Here is a 17,052-nt window from a genome sequence, read left to right as displayed (position 1 = left end):
TTTGCCACTGCAATTTATTGTGGTTGTATATTTCAAGTGAAAATGTAATCCAAGCATTTAAAATTCAATGCAAAAATATTCAAGTTACTAAATTGCAGTTCAAAAATATTTTCAAGTGTTAAAAATACAATCTTCATTATTTTTCAATCTTACAAATTCAGGTCGACAAAATTCAGGTAATAAAATTCAGGTTGCAAAAATTCAGGTAACAAAATTCAGGTTGCAAAAATTCAGGTAATAAAATTCAAGTCGCTAAAATTCAGGTCTTCACATCCGTGATATCACAGGAAGAGCAGTGGAGTGCCGATTGCTGCTGTCCGTGCCGCAGTGTACTTTAAAGTGTGCTTCCTGCGCCCTGTGCAGTCTACTTCTCAGAAACTACTTACCGATCGGAACGCAGCCTTCTTAACTAACAGGCCGGGTTGCCAGTTGCACAACAAAGGGTGTTTGTGTTAAAATTACCCCTCTGCCGTAAACACTATATTCAAAGCAAAGCCAGCGCTCTTTCATTCACACGCGCGAGCGATGGGTTTCCCGCCCCTGAGCTCGGTAATATACAGTCACATTCAGTAACAAGAGGGGATTAATTTCCTCAGCAGCAGAAACAACATACATGATGTTTACACTTTGTTAAATTTATATTGCTTATAAATAAAGGTAAACACAAAAACTTTGTAATTAAGAAAAACGTAAAGTATGGATAGTACGGTTTAATGTCAGTCTGATTAAAATATAATATAAATAAATTATATAAATTATTTTATGCAACGCAATTACAACATTTCAGTTTCAGTTTAATATTAAGTATGAAGTCATAAGTCTTCATGTAGTTATTTGAACAGTTAGTAGTATATATGTATGTGTGACTGTTTCATATGTGTGTGTATGAGTGAAGTTTGATTTAAGCCCTATACGGCGCCTCATTAATACCTGTCGCACTGTGGCTTTGTCACATATAACATTGTACATCAATGGCTGCACTGCAATTAACCCCATTTCTATTTTTTATTGTAATTTATATTTATTATATTTATATCCTTTTTATATATATAGTTTTTGTTCATCATTGCACAAGTAACTCTGGTCAGTTCTCACATCACCCTGTGTATACTGACTGTATACTGACTGTAAGATATACAGTGTGGAGTCTATAACCTGTCTTACTGTTACTGTCTCTATTGCTGTTGGATATCTGGGATTTCCTTTGGGATCAATAAAGTATCTATCTATCTATCTATCTATCTATCTATCTATCTATCTATCTATCTATCTGTCTGTCTGTCTGTCTGTCTGTCTTTATTCTTTGTCTTGAATTGTCCCTATCAGTTTATTTGCAGTCAGACTTCTGCAGTTACTCTGGTGTCACTCGCTGAACCCATGCTGTTTCACTGCTTCCTAAATTTGTTTCTGCTGCTGTAATGAATTTTTCCACAGACTGTAACATTACCGAGCTCAGGGGCGGGAAACCCATCGCTCTCGCGTGTGGAGCGCTGGCTTTGCTTTAAATATAGTGTTTACGGCAGAGGGGTGATTTTAACACATACACCCTTTGTTGTGCAACTGGCAACCCGGCCTGTTAGTTAAAAGAGGCTGCGTTCCGATCGGTAAGTAGTTTCTGAGAAGACCACCAAAAATAAATAAATAATTAAACAACTCTTCCCAACTGTGTTTGACTTATGGAACTTAGTAACCTAGTAACCCAGTGTATATACACATGGATGTGCACAAATCTACTGGTGGTAATTAAAATAATTTATAATTCCCGCATCTTTTCTGACAATGGTCTTAACTTAATATCTAATGGTGTTATGCTAAAGTTTTTAAGAACTGTGTGTAGTCCTTAAAGCTCAGAACATTTTAACCATTATTTGTTAGGATTATTATTATTATTAGGCTTGTGTAATATAGAGTGTGTTGCCTGCACAGAGTTTTGCTGCTTGAGATTTATGGTATTCATTAATTTATTTATTAGGTTTTATGAATTAATTTAATTAGGTTTAGGGTCTTATATACATTTGAAACCTGGAATATAATAAAATGTAAAATATTTATTTTCTGAAAATGTAATAAAGGAGAAAACTATTTCTTCTGAGTATATCTTCCTAACTATAACAATAAAAGAATTTTATCAACACCAAAGTTCAGAAGATTCTTTATTGCTCATTTTAAGTTGCCACAATGAGTTTTTTTCAAAGCCATCATTGACAAGAAAATCTTAATAGTATAATTGTATATTAGTTGGTATGGTGATGCTGTGAACACTTCAATAAAGCTTTTTCACACACACAAAGGGAACTTTCCTGCTACAGCTGATGTCATTCCAGTGTTTGTATGCTACAGACACAGAAAAATACACATTATATAATTAATTGCATCAGAAAGGACACACACCAGACCCTAGTTTAGAAAAAAAAAATCTAACAGAAATTCACAAAACAAGAAGAAGTTTCCAGATCTGCTTACAGCCATAGTTCATCTGCACACAGCACTCTCCAAATATACGATTTGGTTCTCTTGAATTCCAGTTGGTGTAAGTCAGCTTAGTGCTGTCAGACCAAAAAAAGTTATACTTCTAAAGGATGAACAGAGGACCATTCATTATAGATCATAATATTTAATTATTTCAAAGTGCCATCATCTGATTATGTAATGTGATAAATATGTTTTAATACTTATCGACGAACCGTCTGACAGCTAGACAGGCTGATCCATGTTGGATTCTCATTTTTGTCATAAATACGGATGATGGACTTGACCAGCTGGTATTCATTTTCATTTTGCATCGATGCCAAGTGTCCACCGAGATTCACACAGTGTCGCTAGAAAAATAAAAACAGCTTGGGCATCAGTGCACATTCATCCACCATGCAAAATTTCACGTTTTAAGCGTACGTTTCTGTCACTCTCTATACTGTTCATAAAGATTTTAAAATACTATTTAGAGTAAAAGTGTAAGTGTAGATATGAATAAGTATGTAAGTTAATATTTGAAACATCTTTTTCTTTAAGATTGAATAGACTGCCTTACTTATTGGTTTAGTAAATTGGAATTTTCTAATCAATTAGCCAAATTATAACTTAATGAAATTTTTTTTTTAATGATCCTGTCCTGTGCTGTTACTGATAGCTAACCTACAGCTTAATGCCAATCAAATATAATATAAGTATAGCTAATATCTATCACAGCTTATAGCTAAATATACAATCACATTGCATTCTGTTATATAAACACAACAAAAGTAAATGAAGAAATAAATAAAGTGATTGAAATTGGAACCTCAGCAGAACCCCAGTTCAATTTGCTCCCCTGATATATGAAGCAGCGCCCACGAATTCCACCCAGCCAGTTGGACAGCATGAGGAGCACTTTTCAGGTGCTTTATGCTCTTGAGCTGCTGTATTATTGGAATTATTATTATTTTTTTTTTTGGGGTGGGGGGGGGGGGGACAAATAAAGACAAATAAATTAGACAGCTGCTGTCACTTGTTAAGTATGATGTTTCGACATTATCTTATGATCTCAGTATTGGCCATGACTCTTCATTCAGCTAAGTTATTAAAAAAAAAAAAATCTTAAAATGCCAGTTAATACAATAATAATGAAGGATTGTTATAATTATGTTCTTTATTTACAATTTTTAAAATTATTTACCCTTTATGAGCTTTTCAAAATAAGCATCTAAAAAAGAAAAAAAGAAGAAATTATTAGTGCTGATGATTGTTGCACTTGATTCCATTCAATTTGTGTCTTAATTTTACCTGACAGACGCTCCACTTCTGAGGCTTAAAAGAGAATAAATGATAAAGATTAGCATACATAATAACTTTTTTTTCATTTATTTGGTACAGAAAGCAGAAATTCTAGGTCAAAAAGCATTAATTTGGCAACAATCACATGATATGCCAAGCAAGTTAAAATTCAAATAAAGTTCAAATGTGCAAAAACAATGAGGCACTGTATAATAACTATATGTTACTTTAAATACTTTCAAAGTATGTGTGCTTTGGCAACTGTATTATTCTGAGTCATATGTATCCTCCTTAATAAAGCTCAGCCCCTTACCAAAAGTAGTCGCTGCTATGGCGAGAATAAGAAGCAACACCACTTCAGTCTGACGAGCCATAGTTCTGGATTTCCACACACTGCAAGAAATTAAGACATTAAAGCATAACCATTGAATAAAACGGTATCCCCAAAAAACAGAAGTCTCCTTTGCTTGATGTAACCCATGAGGTAAGTGATGATCCTTATATAGTGATGGTGATGGGAACCTCCCTTGTTGTAAAGGAAAATTATATTTAAATTTAAGTTAATGATTGTTACATTATATAACATTTTTAAACACGTGGATACAGTAATTTCAGGACTGACAGATGGCATGCTGAGTCAGAAATGTTTGGATATGTACTACAAATTATTTAACATGGACAGTAGTCATAGTTATCATATCTGCTGAATTTCTTAAATAAAATTCAATACATTTAATTACACTTTAACACAGTTTTATATACACAGTAAATTTTAAGATCACTTTTTACCTCCGTGGTCGTTCCTGATTTGTATTTCTTTCTAGATTGTATCAAATTGTATTGCCTCCAAAATATGCAATAATCTCATATTTAACAGTTGATTTTGAGATGTGTCTGCTACTTATGTTCTGTAAATCCTTCATAAGGGCTGTAATCTGAGGTGCTGTTTGTTAATTGGTGATTTCTAAGGCTAGTAACTCTAAATTAACTTCTCCTCTGCAGTAGGTAACATTTTGGTCTTGCTTTTCTGAGAAGGTCTTCATGAGAGACAGTTTCATCATGGAGCTTGATGGGTTTTGGAAATACACTTGACACAATACTGTTCTTGCAGTACAGCTGACCTTCTTGTCTTAAAATAACAACTAACTTTTTTATTGTTGTTAAATAATTTCATATGTGTTACATTATAGGTTTGAAATCCACAGTATTGTTGTAGAATGTAGAAAATAAACCACAAAACAAAAAAACTAAAAGATTTGCAAGTCATCCCAAACTTTTAAGCAGTAGTGTGTGTGTGTGTGTGTGTGTGTGTGTGTGTGTATTGAAACATTGTTTTTTTATTTCATGTTTCACATTCATCATACAAAATTTAAATCTTTTTTTTGCCCACAAAACACCTAAAAACAGATGTTTTAAAAATCTAATATTATACAATTTACATATTGTGTTCTTGATGTTGCTGCACAGGTGCCTGCGGCCCTGAGGAAGAACATTCAAGCTGTGGTCCTTCATGCTGGCACGAACGACACCAGGCTGAGGCAGACGGAGATCCTAAAGAAGGACTTCAGGAGCCTGGTAGAGAAGGTCCGCAGCACATCACCCACGACAAAGATCGTCGTATCTGGACCGCTTCCGACATTTCAGCGAGGAATCGAGAGGTTCAGTAGATTATTTGCCTTTAATGAATGGTTACAATCTTGGTGTCAACAACAGAGATTACCCTTTGTTGATAACTGGAATGTTTTCTGGGAGCGTCCTAGGCTCTACCACACTGATGGCCTGCACCCTAGCAGAGCTGGAGCAGCGGTCCTCTCTGACAACATCTCCAGGACACTACGAACCATCTGACTAGCGGTAAGTCATACCTTAGATTTTTTAGATATTAGCCACAATACAACTCGCCATCCTAATAGACGCACACACATAGCTTGTCCTAAATTGTGTCGAATAGTGAGAAAAAAAATAATAAATTCGTTAAATCCAGCTGAAACAATCTGGTAACCAATAAATCAGAAAAAGGCCAAATAAGTAATCGAAATCTACCTCTAAAGTTTGGACTTCTCAACATTAGATCCCTTGTGCCTAAAGCACTTATTGTTAATGATATCAGATTGCCTTGACGCACTCTGCCTCACCGAAACCTGGCTTAGACCAAATGAATATATTGGTCTGAATGAGTCTACTCCGTCAGGATATTTTTATAAGCATGAGCCCCATCTAACTGGTCGCAGTGGTGGTGTCGCCACTATCTACAATGATGTACTCACTGTTACTCAGAAAATAAGGCCCAGGTTTAACTCATTTGAAGTGCTCATCATTAATGTTGCACTCAATGAAATACATAATAAACCCGCGCTATATATTTTACAATGGCTACCGTGTACAGACCCCCAGGGCCATATGCCGATTTTCTTAAAGAATTTGGACATCTGCTATCAGACCTAATTGTTAACTCTGACAAAGTGTTGATAGCAGGAGACTTTAACATTCATGTAGATGATGTTAATGACGCTTTAGCCCTCGCATTTATGGACTTTATTGGTATACTTTAATTATATCCCATGGTATAGATGTCTCTAATATAGAGATTTTACCTCAAAGTGATGCTATCACAGATTATCACCTCCTGATATATACTCTGCCCGTAGAACAGATTAGCTGTGTCTCCCCACGTTATCGATTTGTTAGAAATATGAATCCGACCACTACTAAAGACAGATTCACAAGTAATCTGCTGGATCTATCCCAATTACTTATTAGACCCCTAAATGCAGACTATCTAGATGAAGTGACTAGCAGCATGGCCACTTTTTTTTTTACCAGTACATTAGACACTGTTGCTCCCATCAGATTAAAAAAAGTCAGCGATAAAACACTTGCACCTTGGTACAATAGTCATACTCGCGCCCTAAAGAGAGCAACCCATAACCTCGAGCGAAAAAATGGAGAAAAACTAAATTAAAATAAGTTTTTCGAATTGCGTTTAAAGACAGTATGTGCAGCTATAGACAGGATCTAAAAACTGCTAGGGTTAGGGTTAGGGTTAGCATCTTAGGGTTAGTCCACACGAAGCCGGTGCATTCCCTATCTGGTCATTTTTTTTCATAAACACGGCTTCGTCTCAAGAAATATCTGCGTACACACGAAACCACTGAAAACGGTGTAGTATATATGCCAGACCAGTATGGGGCACTGTAATTCTGCCATAGAGATACACTATACACTTTGAGCATGCGCATAACCTTGCGCACTGCATATGAACCATGATGGTGTTGTCCATTATCGCTTGTTGCTCATAACAGTTGCATAGAAGCAATAGATTTTGCTGTAATAAAGCTAGTAGGCTTTGTAGCAACACGAACACAATCATGTAGTCCGCCACTATTGTTGTTGCTGTTACGTGTGACCCAGCCAACACGCGATGTGATGACATCATCGTTTCACAGAATATACGGATTGGCTGTACACACGAAACCGCAAGGGTGTCGTTTTTAGATTTATCCACTTTGGGACCCGGTTTCAAAAAATTGCGGTTTCAGTCTCCTAAAACGCCGGATTCGTGTGGACGAAACGGCAATACGATAAAAAATGTATACGTATATAGCGAAACGCGTATCCGTGTGGATAGGCCCTTAGCCGACTGATAGCGAGAAACCAAAACAATCCCAAGTTCTTATTTAGTACAGTGGCTCGCCTAACAAAACCTAAGATGCCTGCAGAGAGTACTCCACAACATGGAAGAAAATAACGGAGGTTCAGCCTCTAATAGCATCTCATGAACTAGTTCAGCCTAAAGTTTCACATTTAGTTTTTCAGTGCTTTACAGGTATAGGACAGGAAGACCTTTATAAACTTATCACCTCAGCTAAATCAACAACGTGCCTGTTAGACCCAATCCTAACCAGATTTTTAAAAGAAGTGATGCATATGGTCGGAAAGCCACTTTTAAACATTATTAATTCCTCATTATATCTAGGTCACGGCCCTAAACCTTTCAAGTTGGCAGTTATTAAGCCGCTTCTTAAAAAATCTAATTTGCCCTATCATCCGGAGATTGCTGGTTCGAACCCCGGGTGATGCTGTTTTCCTCTCACAGCCGGAGGCACAGAGAGAGCTGATTGGCCGAGCTCTCTCAGGGGGGAGGGATGAGAGGTACTTGTGCTCCCACATTAGTCACGGCTCTACAGCCAATCAGGGGCGTCTGTGAGCTCGCGCACACGGAAGGAGCGGCTAGCACTTTCCTCCGAGTGTGTTACTCCGCCCCTAACGGTGCGTGAGCGAGCAGTTCGAAAAGATGCGGTCGGCTCGCGTCACGTGGTTCGGAGGAAACACGAGTCGTCCTCCCGACTGAGTGGTTGTAGTAGCCTTGATGTGTGTGGGAGCCTCCTAGTGATGGGGAGTAATTGGCCACGACTAGATTGGGGAGAAAATCGGGGGAAAAAATAAATAAATAAATAAAAATAAAAAATAAAAAATAAAAATCTAATTTGGACGCAAATTAAATAACAAATTATAGACCGATTTCAAACCTCCCGTTTATATCAAAAATATTAGAAAAAGTAGTATCAGCTCAAATATGCACATTCTTGCAGGAAAAAAACATCCTTGAAGAATTTCAGTCAGGTTTCAGGCCCCATCATAGTACAGAAACTGCACTAGTTAAGATTGCAAACGACTTGTTTTTAGCTTCGGACCAAGGCTACATCTCAATACTAGTCTTGCTTGATGTTAGTGCTGCATTCGACACTATACAGTAGATCATAATATTCTCATAGATCGCTTACAAAATCACATAGGTATTCAGGGACAGGCATTAAAATGGTTTAGATCATACATGTCTGGTCGATACCATTTTGTAGATCTAAATGGAGAACTGTCTGGTGTAATGCCAGTGAAATATGGGGTCCCACAAGGGTCAGTTTTAGGACCTCTGCTGTTCTCAATATACATGCTTCCCTTAGGTAACATCATTAGAAGACATGGAATTAGTTTCCATTGTTATGCTGATGATACCCAATTATATATCTCAACAAAACCAGACGAAATACCTAAGTTGTCTAGATTAACCGAGTGTGTCCAGGACATAAAAGATTGGATGACCAATAACTTTCTTTTACTAAACTCAGACAAGACAGAGATATTACTTATTGGGCCAAAAACCAGCACACAACAGCTTTCACAATTCAGCCTGCGTTTAGAAGGATGTACTGTTACTACTAGCTTAACAGTAAAAGACCTGGGCGTAATATTAGACAGTAACTTTTATTTCCAATATCACAAAAACAGCCTTTTTCCATCGTAGAAATATCGCCAAACTTAGGAGCATCTTATCCGTATCTGATGCAGAAAAGTTAGTTCATGCATTCATGACCTCCAGACTGGACTATTGTAATGCATTACTAGGTGGTTGTCCTGCATCCTCAATAAACAAGCTTCAGTTAGTCCAAAATGCAGCTGCCAGGGTTCTCACTAGATCCAGAAAATATGATCATATAACCCCAATATTATCGTCCCTGCACTGGCTACCTGTTCAGTTTAGAATTAATTACAAAATATTATTACTTACATACAAGGCTTTAAATGGTTTAGCTCCCACATACCTAACCTTCTGATACGCTACAATCCACCACGCTCCTTAAGATCACAAAACTCTGGACTTCTTGTAATACCCAGAATTTCAAAATCTACAAAAGGGGTTAGGGCTTTTTCATATTTAGCTCCAAAGCCTTGGAATAGCCTTCCAGACAGTGTTCGGGGCTCAGACACAGTTTCCCAGTTTAAAAGTAGCCTCAATATGCATCTCTTTAATCTGGCATATGCGTAACTCATCCCATAACTTCATACTCCAGTACATCTATCCTGAATGGCAACTACGCTAATTCTCTCTATCTGTTCTGTACTTTTCTACCGATCCCAAGGCATCTGGAGATTCAGTAGACAAAGGCCAACCCTGCGAGGATCCTGAGGCATCCAGAGAAGGACCAGTTCCAGCTGGATTCTGCTTTATGATGGTTGGAGCTACACATGCTGCTCCTGTGCTTCCAGTGATCCAAACCCTGATCTGCCCTCTGCACCTACTGACTCATCCCTATGCTGAACTGGACTTCATGTTAATTTAAAGAATTTCTGTTATATTGTACTTTCAGCTGCATGACAAACATGGTGTTATATCATCTCTATCTGTTATCACCCAAATGAGGATGGGTTCCCTGTGGGGCTGGTTCCTCTCAAGGTTTCTTCCTATTGCCATCTCAGGGAGTTTTTCCTTGCCACTGTCGCCGTCACCCTTGGCTTGCTCATTAGAGACATTTCTTTCATTTATCTCATTATTATCTAGACACATTTTTCTCACACATACACAATTTATTATTATTTTTTATTATTATTATTATTTTTGATGATTTTTTTTTTCATTTTTGTGTAGGTCACAGGTGTGACTCCTAATGGGATCAGCTACAGTAAGAACAACAAGAGCTTGTGTAAAAGTTAAAATCTAAAGAAATTTAAAAGAAATAGTTACTTATCTGACACAATGACAATGCACAGGCTCACATCAATGACTGATGAGCTAAACTGTATATTGAGATGGCCCTCAGTCATAAATTCCCAGTGTCCCAGCTGTGCAGCTGTGTTTACACTAACAAGGGAAAAACCACGTTCCCACCTGTATTTGATCTGACTATGACCTGTCATTATGTATCTCAATGTACACAATGATTTAAAGTATGTGTGCCTTGTGAACTATGCAGCTTAGTTAGCTGTGCATGATAGTGGGGTTTAAAACGTATAATTAAAATCAAGCACATGAACAAACCTTGAGTATTTGATTACAAAGTTCACTACTTTTCCTTGATGATATTAATTATGAGCATGTATTTCACTGTCTTTATTAAAATATTATGTAAAAAGGAATATCACACATTGCATAGGTTTTACTTGACCCTTTTACATTGTGTAATGTTAAAATAATTGAGATTTTATTTGATTGAAACTGAGGACCGTTTATTAGATTTTTTTCTACCAAAAAAAACGTGAACCCCAAAAACGTAAACAGTAATGTGAACAGTAACTTACTGTTACAATCCAAAACCCAAATGTTTATATGAATAGTTACTGAGGCCAAATGGTGAAGAATACTATGATTGTCATAAATCATACAGACATGAAGGCATGATTTAGAACGTACACAAAACCGCAGGAATTATCAAAGAACCTTTATTGTCTCATATTGCTCAAAGAACAATGAAGTGAGCTAATCGTGAGTGAGTCAGTGGTTATGCCAGAGGAAATTTAAGTCCTTGTGACACATTTTTGTAAATAAATCAATTTGTAAACAACATCCAAATCATGTCAGTTAGGAAAAAGTTAAACGTGCAAATTTTTGGCAAGACATTGGCAATCTCTTGCTTGGTTTTCTAATTATAATGGTTAAAGTAGTGTTACAACTGTTTTCTGACTTTAAAACCCAGACTACTGTGTGAATATTATGATCATTAATACATTTCTATTATAATCATGAGTTTGACTGTGTGTTTTAACCCAAGTGATGGATTTGGAACACAAGCTTTAAAAACCTTTTTGGCACTGTTACTCATTAAACCTCTTCTGCATACTATAAAATATAAAACTATATTTGATCCACCCAACACAAGCTATCTTACCTTTAGATCGTCAGATGGAAAACAAATACAATCAGACAAGCCCCACTTTTATGTTCTCAATTAACACTATCAAGCAGGATGTTGCTAGTAAAGACTCATTGCCCAACATTTAGACTGCTGTTCTTATCAACAATTAAGTAAATACACAGTCTGGTAAATAATCACCTCTGATCTCTGATCCAGATAGGATAGAAGACAACTGATAGCCATATGGGTCTCAAGCCTCTCAATTGAATAATGAAATGGATCAGACAGTATGTTGTTATAACATAATTGTAGTATGATTCTACATGTTTCTAATCTACATTTTTCACTGGTTGGTTATAACTGCCCAGGAATGAGAGAAAAATAAATGTTTGTACAAGAGATCTTAAATAGAAGATTTATCATATCAATACAGGGTCAAAATCATACATACAGGATCAAAAATATACAAATGGCAAAAGTTTGTCTGGTTAAATATTAGGTAAAGATAAAATCACAAACTGATGTCTCAATGTACATAAATCATTAATCCAGGCCTTCTTGCCTGCAGACACAGAATAAAAAAGTCTAATTTTATCTGGCAATGAGATCTACATGTAAATTAAAGGAATTGTACAGCTTGATAGCAATAAGAAATGAATTATCATCAAAGTACACACAGCATGCCCTGTGTATAAAGTTTGATTCAGTAAAAATCAACTTGTTGAAAGTAAATGTATTACCATCAGACAAAAAACAGTCATTTCTCTGAAAAAATTAACAGCAGAGAGTTCATTATTGGCTGTAACAGTTAATAAACCTTATTTATCAATATATTTACAGTTAAAAAAAAATAATAATAAAAAACAATCTTTTAAATAATAAATCATACACTATGCAGTTCCCTGCTGTGTATTCTGACATATTGTACTTGATGAACCTCATGATTAGTTTTACTCTTAGCTGTCATTGTGACATCTGGAAAGGGAAAGCCATGCTTAATTCTGTTGATTCTCATAAGCAAGAATATATATTTTTTATTCTCTATGTATTTTAAATTTAAATACAAATTCAAATTTTATTTGTCACATACACAGTCATGCACAGTACAATATGCAGTGAAATGCTTGTACGCCCTTGTGACCTTAAAAATAAAATAAAAACTATATATAAGGAATAAATATTAATAAAAAGAAATACGTAAGAAGATTTAACTACACCCTAAAAAATGCTGGGTTAAAAACAACCCAATCTGGGTTGTTTTTAACCCAGCTGCTGGGTAACTATTGGACTAACTACATGCTGGGTTAATTTAACCCAGCAAAATGGGTTATTTTTTTAACCCAGCAAAATGCGTTAAATATTCAACCCAAACACTGGGTCATATTTAACTATAATGCTAGGGTAATTCTACCACATAAATTGTTTAAATGTTCTATCCAGATTTTGGTTTATTTTAACTGGAATGTTGGGTTAATTATACCACACAAATAGGTTATTCTTATTTTCATGTTTTACAGTGAATCTGTAAAAAAAACTACTTATGTCTATTAAACAGTTAAATTACTTTGATATACTGGTTTATTACTAAAAAAAACTTAAAAGTTTTGCAAACCATACATATATGCAATAAACAACATCCTATTAAATGTTCATAGAAAAAAACGTTTATTTTTTAAAAGCACAAGAACAGATAATCAACAGCGACATCATTACTATACTATTACTCACAAGGGCAGAATGGAGTAATAACACAAATAGGCTGAGGCAGCTTCTACAGAGCAGGATCTCTTTGTGACATTAGATATCTTTTCTGCAGAACAAAACTATCCAGCCCTGGTCCTGTTTTAACATACAAACACTGTCTATGACCTTTCAAGTAGGCCTTGCTATTTCATAGCAACATTACAACAAGTCCTATACAGGAGCACACTACTTTGGAGTATATAAAAATATAAAATGCCTTGAAGCACACATCAACCGCCCCAAGTAGTGTGCATTGCTCCAGAGCCTGTCCCACCAGAATGACGAATGCCTGAGAGCAGCGCTGGTCATTATCTCCCAACGTCAGGATGTACAGTAGGAGTATGGCCTTGACACTTCAGCCTGCTGGAGGTATTCCACCATGTTGGTGCCAACCTAAAAAAATTGTTGAATAACAAAGATTAAACTAAATAAGACTATCAATTTAATGTGTAATAGGATTTATACTAAATAAAAAAATGACAAAGCTAGGGTATAGGTAACCTGAAACAAAAACATGGAGACAGCTACTACCAAACAGTCTGTACAGCTGACTGATAGTTAATTAAGTCTGAGTCACAAGCAACTTTGGTTAAAGAGGGCTACCTGGTTAGCTTACATGCAGCAGTCATATTTGCATACTACTTGCCAAAGGGGGAAAGGTGTAAAATATTGTTATAACTCGGGAGAAATGCGGGCGACTTTTGACCGCGGAGTAAATTACTAGCTAGTGAAAAATGGGAGGGTTAGCAGGTGTGTATATTTGTGAGAGGGTCAGTGTTTTGTACTCGGAAAATCACCTGGTCAGAACTTTGGAGGTCAGAGCCAGCAAGACTCAAGTTTCTGATCCAGTCAGTGTATGACGTCCTACCGAGCCCAGCTAATCTGCATTGCTGGAGGCTAGTGGAAGCACCATCTTGTCCTCTGTGCCTTGCAAGAGGGTCGCTGGAGCACATCTTGAGCTGCTGCCCGAAAGCACTGGGAGAGGGGAGGTACCGATGGCGCCACGACCAGGTGCTGAAGGCAGTAGCTGATACCATCGGTGCTGGAATCCAGCAAAGTAAGCACCAGCCCCTAGTAAGGCCAAATATTGTTTTCGTCAGGGCTGGGGAGAAGACTCAGTCACAGCCAAAGGTCTCAGCTGGTCTGCTATCCACAGCAGGGGACTGGCAGCTGAAGGTGGATCTGGGGAGGCAACTGAAGTTTCCAGACCAAATTATCAGCACAATACTTAGGCCAAACATGGTTTTAACATCAGAGAGTACAAAGCAAGTGGTGCTAATGGAACTCACAGTCCCCTGGGAAGACCGGATTGAGGAAGCTTTTGAGTGGAAAAAGGCGAAGTATCTGGAACTGGTGGAGGACTGCAGGCGGAAGGGGTGGAGGGCCCGCTGTGAGCCAATTGAGGTTGGCTGCAGAGGATTCCCAGGACAGAGCCTGCACCGATCACTCAGGCTGCTTGGAATCAGAGGTGCTCAAGAAAGAAAAGCCACCAGAAACATCTGTGAGGCAGCGGAGAAAGCCTCTAGGTGGCTGTGGATAAAAAGGGGCGACGTATGGCTTAGTCCGCTGCTTGGACACAAGTCGGGGTCTGATCATCCCCGGCTGGGTCGCTCAGGTGAGGGTGTCTGATGATCTAAGACCCGAAACACCCTGTGACCCTGGGTTCATCACTGAGGATGTGTCCAAGCTGCACCACTAAGGTTTTTCTTATAACTGTAACACCCCAGCATTTTATTGTCTCAAACAATGAGATTAATAAAGTTCTAATGTTAATGTGGTTGCTAACGCTAGCAACCTAACTAAATGCTAGCGCCATGCTAATACTACAGTTACAGTTTCGTCACCCTGCAAACATTTTACAGAGAAAGATAAAAAGCTCAGACATCTTATCCCTTTCTTTCACACACAGGTGGGGTTCTTTGGCTAACTATAGCAGCTATTGTCAGCTAAATTATCTTACCTCAGACCAGCCTGAAAGTTTAAGTGTAACCTTAACACGGTAACAGTAATAAATCTTATATATAGTAATAATTTTCAGTCATATGTGACTTAGGTGAGTGAACATGTGTATAAAGACCTTGTATTTAACGTCATTTTCCATTAAATGCCCGAGGAGGATGAACCGTCATCAGAGGTGTGGGAGCTCAAGAGAGACACAAAGCTCTGACTCACAGCCGCTGAATCCACCGGTGAACTTTGGGGGAGGAGCCAAGCAAACTTCAACCCAGCAGCTGGGTTACACAAAAACGTCTCGGGTTACTTTGCTGTAACCCTGTTCCCTGAAAAGGCGGGAACGAGATGCTGCGTGAAAACGCTATGGGAACATCTTGTCATGTTGCCGGTTGTGAAGCATGTGTGTACCAAACACGCCAAATTTTTGGCTTTTATAACCTCGGTCAGGTGACGTCATCTGATAGGACGCACCTGCAGGTTATAAATAGGAGTGAACCGGAAATATTCCTCAGATTGATTTGTCTGAACGGACGTCCGGTCACATAGGCAGTGCGGCATTTGGACGCAGCATCTCGTTCCCGCCTTTTCAGGGAACAGGGTTACAGCAAAGTAACCCGAGACGTTCCCTTTCAAAGGCTACACTCGATGCTGCGTGAAAACGCTATGGGAATGAGAGTACCAACGCCGCCGCACTGCAAGTGTCTGGACTCCAAGGTTGTGTAGCGTGTGCGCACAAAGCTGAGAGGGTCTCAGAACTATGTCTGGGTAGCTGACTCGAGGACCCGTGGGCCCGGAGTAGCATGAACATCCAGACTATAAATGTAATAAATGTGTGCAAAGAGGACAACCCTCCGTGTCACACACTTGCTGCAGGGGAATACCTCTTGCTAGTGCAATGGATGAGGCGATCCCCCTGGTTGAATGAGCCCTGATTCCTAGAGGCGAAGTGAGCCCACGCGCCTCATAGGAGGGGGCAATAGCCCAGTGTAGTGGGGGCCACCCCCCGTTGCGGCCCCAGACCATGTAAAAGCTGCTCTGACTTACGCCACTAGCTAATGCGGTGGACGTAAATCTGAAGAGCACATACTGGAAAAGTAAGTGAAGTCTTTCCTGCTCCGAAGCTGTAAAGGCGAGGACAGAAGGCTTCAAAACAATAGGATGCATATTGGAAAATGTGTGGAGAGAACCAACCCTCCGCGTCACAGACTTGCTGCAAGGGAATACCTCTTGCTAGTGCAATTGATGAGGCGATTCCCCTGGTTGAATGAACCCTGATTCCTAGAGGCGAAGTGAGCCCACGCGCCTCATAGGAGAGGGCTATAACATCTCTCACGCAGCTTGCGGCTTCAAAACATTTAAAAGCTGCTCTGACTTACGTCACTGGCTAATGCGGTGGACGTAAATCTGAAGAGCACGTACTGGACACAGTAAGTGAAGTCTCTTCTGCTCCGAAGCTGTAAAGGCTGGGGACAGAAGGCTTCAAAACAATAGGATGCATATTGGCAAATGTGTGCGGAGAGGACCAACCTTCCGCATCACAGACTTGCTGCAAGGGAATACCTCTTGCTAGTGCAATTGATGAGGTGATTCCCCTGGTTGAATGAACCCTGATTCCTAGAGGCGAAGTGAACCCACGCGCCTCATAGGAGAGGGCAATAGCATCTCTCACGCAGCTTGGTGCTTCAAAACATGTAAAAGCTGCTCTGACTTATGCCACTGGCTAATGCGGTGGACGTAAATCTGAAGAGCACGTACTGGACACAGTAAGTGAAGTCTCTCCTGCTCCGAAGCTGTAAAGGCGGAGGACAGAAGGCTTCAAAACCATAGTATGCATGTTGGCAAATGTGTGCGGAGAGGACCAACCCTCCGCGTCACATACTTGCTGCAAGGGAATACCTCTTGCTAGTGCAATAGATGAGGCGATTCCCCTGGTTGAATGAGCCCTGATTCCTAGAGGCGAGTGAGCCCACGCGCCTCA

The 17,052-nt window shown here is 38.7% G+C and overlaps 1 pseudogene; it reads right to left on the bottom strand.

The window, feature by feature from the left end:
• Window positions 1–2,140: 2,140 nt before the first annotated feature.
• Window positions 2,141–4,148, bottom strand: LOC128529724 (lactose-binding lectin l-2-like; annotated as a pseudogene).
• Between the last annotated feature and the right edge of the window lie 12,904 nt (window positions 4,149–17,052).

This window comes from Clarias gariepinus, chromosome 1 (genome assembly GCF_024256425.1).
Source record: "Clarias gariepinus isolate MV-2021 ecotype Netherlands chromosome 1, CGAR_prim_01v2, whole genome shotgun sequence".
Classification (NCBI taxonomy): Eukaryota; Metazoa; Chordata; class Actinopteri; order Siluriformes; family Clariidae; genus Clarias; species Clarias gariepinus.
Note: the sequence above shows the minus strand (reverse complement) of the source record. Positions and strands in the feature narration are given on the sequence as shown.